This window comes from Macrobrachium rosenbergii, chromosome 47 (assembly GCF_040412425.1).
Source record: "Macrobrachium rosenbergii isolate ZJJX-2024 chromosome 47, ASM4041242v1, whole genome shotgun sequence".
In the NCBI taxonomy this organism is placed as follows: domain Eukaryota; kingdom Metazoa; phylum Arthropoda; class Malacostraca; order Decapoda; family Palaemonidae; genus Macrobrachium; species Macrobrachium rosenbergii.
The window spans coordinates 22,220,624-22,225,623 of NC_089787.1; the positions used below are offsets into that span (position 1 = coordinate 22,220,624).

A 5,000-nucleotide genomic window follows, 5' to 3' on the forward strand; every position below is an offset into this window, starting at 1 on the left:
TTATTTTTTTTTGCTGGTTTGATGTCAAGATTCTTGACGTCAGAGGAATTCTGCTTAATTTATTATTATTATTATTATTATTATTATTATTATTATTATTATTATTATTATTATTATTATTATTATTATTATTGTTATAGAAGTTTCCTATCTACAGAATCGTGTAAAATTATTATTATTATTATTATTATTATTATTATTATTATTATTATTATTATTATTATTATTATTATTATTATCTATGAAACGAATCTAAAAGGTTTTCCTTAATTATGAAATAATGAATGAATTATTATTATTATTATTATTATTATTATTATTATTATTATTATTATTGTTATTATTATTATTATTATTATCAATCTTTTTTTAAACAAACCCGATGGAAGATTTTTTTCCTAAATAAATAAATAAAATAAAGATAAATAATTAAGTTGATTAACAAGTAAACAAATTAATTATCCTATTAATTGGTTGTAATTACAACTAAGTAATCACAACCACTTAAGTAACAACCACACAAACACGCCAACAACATACCCTTACACAAACAACGATTTCCCGAAACACAAACACGCAAAAAACATACGAGTGAATTGTCACACTGTGTTTATGTAAGGCAGATAACGGCTGACCTCTGGATTTGTGACGTCAGCCTTCCGAGACCGGAAACCGTTATGGAGGTTCTTTGAACCGCTGACTAATGCTTTTGTGAAATAAAGTCGACGGTGCGTCCGATTTCTTATGCCTCTGTAATTAAAACTTGTCCTTCGCATCCTTTGTCAAAGATATATGATGAATTTTCTTTGTAAACTTACAATTTTTTTTGTCGGAATTCGAAAAACGAGGTTTTTGTCGTGGTGTGGCAATCTGCCAGTCGACGGTGCGTCCGATTTCTTATGCCTTTGTAGTGAAAACTGGTCTTTTGTCGAAGATATATGACGAAATGTTTTTTGAAAGTTTTTTTTTTAATTCGAAAGTTGGATAAGTTGATCGTGGTTTGGCAATCTACCAGTTAACAGTGCGTCCGATACGTAAAGAAATAACTGAATAATTAACGCATATTAACCTTCTGTTGATAACACAAAGCAGAGAGGTCAGTTGATAACACAAAAATATTATATATAAGTACCCTAACAAATACTTTTGATAACACGATACCAAACGTCAATAACCAAAGTAAAGGGAAGTCAGTTGATAACACAAAAAATAAATTAACGAAACACCGGGACAAATACCGTTGATAACATTAAATAAAATGTTAATGACCACTGAAATGAGACGTTGGTCGATAACACAAAATATAATTCGCAAGTACCTTACCAAATACCGTTGATAACACGAAGGAAAACGTTGATAAACGCGTAAAATGAAGGTCAGTTGATAACACAAAAATAAATTAACGGAATACCGGAATGAAAACCGTTGATAACACGGAGCAAAACGTTGATAAACATAAAAGGAAGGTCAGTTGATAACACAAAATATAATCTATAAGTACCTGAACAAATACCGTTGATAACACAAAAGCAAATCAACGAAATATCGGGACAAAAACCGTTGATAACACGAAGCAAAAGATAAAGAAACACGTTAAAAGGAAGGTCAGTTGATAACACAAAATATATTCTATAACCACCTGAACAAATGCCGTTGATAACAAAGAAACAAACTGACGAAATACCGGGACAAATACCGTTGATAACAGGAAGCAAAACGTTGATAAACATAAAAGGAAGGTCAGTTGATAACACAAAATATAATCTATAAGTACCTGAACAAATGCCGTTGATAACACGAAGCAAAAGATAAAAAAAAAAACACGTAAAAGGAAGGTCAGTTGATAACACAATATATAATCTATAACCACCTGAACAAACGCCGTTGATAACAAAGAAACGATCTAACGAAACACCGGGACAAACACCGTTGATAACACGAAGCAAAAGATGAACAAACGCCGTTAATAACACGAAGCAAAAGATAAACAAACACGTTAAAAGGAAGGTCAGTTGATAACACCAAACATAATCTATAACTACCCGAATAAACGCCGTTGATAACACAAAAACAAACAAAACGAAACACCGGGACAAAAACCGTTGATAACACGGAGCGAGACGCTATAATAACCACGGGCAAGAATTATATAGGAACCCCGCCGAATTACCTCCCCTATGGACAGCGCTCTTACGTAAACAAGATCGTGAGATGTTCAGTTAAATGAGAGATTATTAACACAGTTTCATCAACGGCGTGACTCTGCTCTTATACCAGTGGCGCTTCCCTAATCAGTCGGACTTTTTTTCATGCCCATAACTGGGCTAATAACTGCTCACGTAACCTCCCAGTAGGATGCCAAGGATTAGTTGCGACATACTCGGGTGCGACAGGATTGAAATCCTGTTCAGTTGGGAGGGATTAATCCTTTGGGGGGCGTTTGAATTCTTAGGAATGAGGGAGTGAGATACATGTATATGTATATATATATATATATATATATATATATATATGTATATATGTATATATATATATATATATATATATATATATATATATATATATATATATGTATATATATATATATATATATATATATATATATATATATATGTATGTATGTATGTATGTATGTATGTAGTGCATATGTATATATATGCGTCAGTAGACTCTTAAATATTCGCCTAAGCATATGTTTGATGGTTGATAGTTTGATAAGGGATAATTAAGACGTGTGATTTTATATGATAGCACATGTGTGAAGGTAGATGTAACGGCGTATTCCGTAAAATGTTCATGGGTAGCACATGTGTGCATATATAACATTTCTTTGTCAGCATGTGTGTGTGTGTGTGTTTGTGTGTGTGATCGGTTATGACACTGGTAGAATATATATATATATATATATATATATATATATATATATATATATATATATATATATATATATATATAAAGGAGCCTCGGTGGCTCAGTCGGTTACAGCAGCAGCTTCGGACTTCGTAGAGGTCTGTGGCGCGGGTTCAAAACCCGCAGCCGACTGGTCAAAGAGGCAGACACTTTGCTATCCGTGTAGACATCCCGGGATTATATATGTAATCAACGGATAGGTTTGCTTAAAAAGCAAATGGATGTTACAGACTAAATACACACACAAAACAAAGCCACTACAACACCTTCTAAAAACATAACAAACATCTCACACGTCTCGAACTCTCGCCATACCCGCGCAATAACTTCTCGCTGCTGGGAAGAAAGGGCGTTGGGTCGGGTATGATACATGAAACATACGTACCGGGGTCTAAGCGATGTCAGGCAGGGCAGCCGATCGAGTCCACAGGTCTACCCCAAAGCCAAATCAAAAGTCCTTCAAAAGAAGGCATCGTGCTTACCCCATACAAAAATGGGAATAAAAGCACGTTAAAAGAAGAAGAAGAATATATATATATATATATATACAAATATAAATATACATATATATATATTTATATATATATAAATATAAATCTAAATATATATATATATATATATATATATATATATATATATATATGTGTGTGTGTGTGTGTATTTGTGAGTGTATGTGTGTATTTTTTCCAAAATACAGAAAACCTACTTCTCGAAAAAATGCGTATGTGTTTAAAAAAAGCTCCCTTGTGTGTATGTATGTGTGTATGTGTATGTGTATGTATGTGCGTTTGTTTTTTGTCAAAATACACAAAACTGACTTCTCAAATGTCACTTTGTGTGTTCAAACATCAGCAAAAAAAAGTTCGTCTAAAACATACCACGTTTGTACACGTGCTTTCGTGTGAGAGCAATGTTTGTTAACACACAAACACAATCACATACACCTCCGAGACAAAACAATCGTTAAATTTACCTTCGTATCCAGCAAATAATCGGTCGACCACCAATATGGATTTTCTGATAGGTACCAGAACAAGGCTGAGAGAGAGAGAGAGAGAGAGAGAGAGAGAGAGAGAGAGAGAGAGAGAGAGAGAGAGAGAGATACTGGTGAGACAGACTGAGTGAGAGAGAGTGAGAGCAAAAGTTGGCACTGTGCTGTCACTAAGAAGTCTGAGGCTGTAATGACAGGGCCACAGTGCAGAGCTAAGCTGTATGGCACTCTCTCTCTCTCTCTCTCTCTCTCTCTCTCTCTCTCTCTCTCTCTCTTCTTTATCTCTTTTTCTACCTCTCTCTCTCCTTCTTTATCTCTTTTTCTACCTCTCTCTCTCCTTCCTTCTCTCTTTTTCTATCTCTCTCTCTCTCTCTCTCTCTCTCTCTCTCTCTCTTTTCTTTTCTACCTCTCTCTCTCTCTCTCCCTCCGTCTCTCTCTCTCTATCTCTCTCTCTCTACCCACCCTTCCCCCCGCCTCTCTCTCTCTCTCTCTCTCTCCCTCTTTCTCTGTTTTTCTACCTCTTTCTCTCTCTCTTTCTCTCTCTCTCTCTCTCTCTCTCATTACATCCCTCTCTCTCTACATCCCTCTCTACATCTCTCTCTCTCTATATATCTCTCTGTCTACATACCCCCTCTCTCTCTACCAACCTCCGCCCCCCTCTCTCTCTCTCTCTCTCCCTCCCCTGTGGCACTGCTGAATGGGACCTTGAATGGCACTGTCGCCGGCGGGACTGTCTCTACGAACTTGCGGTCAGTATTTGATTACCATTTCAACTCTTCGTCCTCTGTCCTCAGTTCAAGAAGAAGAAGAAGAAGAAGATCTCCTCCTTCAGAGAGTCAATTTGTAAACAATTCTCCGTCTGCCTGACGTGTTGAGAAAGCACAACACCCCACGGGACCGATCCCAGGGACCGATCTCCTGTTTCGTTCCCGTAACGGGACCTTTAAAACGATAATGTCAGGCCAGGGGCCGCCTAAAAGCGCCTATTTGACAAATTCGTGGGCCAAGGTCCGACGCTACAAGACTGACTTTGGTGAACTTGCGTCTAAATTTGAAGTTGTAAGAAAGTCCTGATGTATATCATTTTCGTCTCCTTTTT

The 5,000-nt window shown here is 36.0% G+C and overlaps 1 protein-coding gene across 1 annotated transcript in view; it reads right to left on the reverse strand.

Annotated features, from left to right (window-relative positions):
- The window catches only part of LOC136830612 (uncharacterized), a 13,955-nt gene extending 9,848 nt beyond the window's left edge, over positions 1-4,107 (reverse strand). Inside the window, exon 1 of the mRNA XM_067090179.1 lies at positions 3,884-4,107. The gene's annotated coding sequence lies outside the window, so the exon portion shown is untranslated. The remainder of the gene's footprint in view (positions 1-3,883) is intronic.
- Between the last annotated feature and the right edge of the window lie 893 nt (positions 4,108-5,000).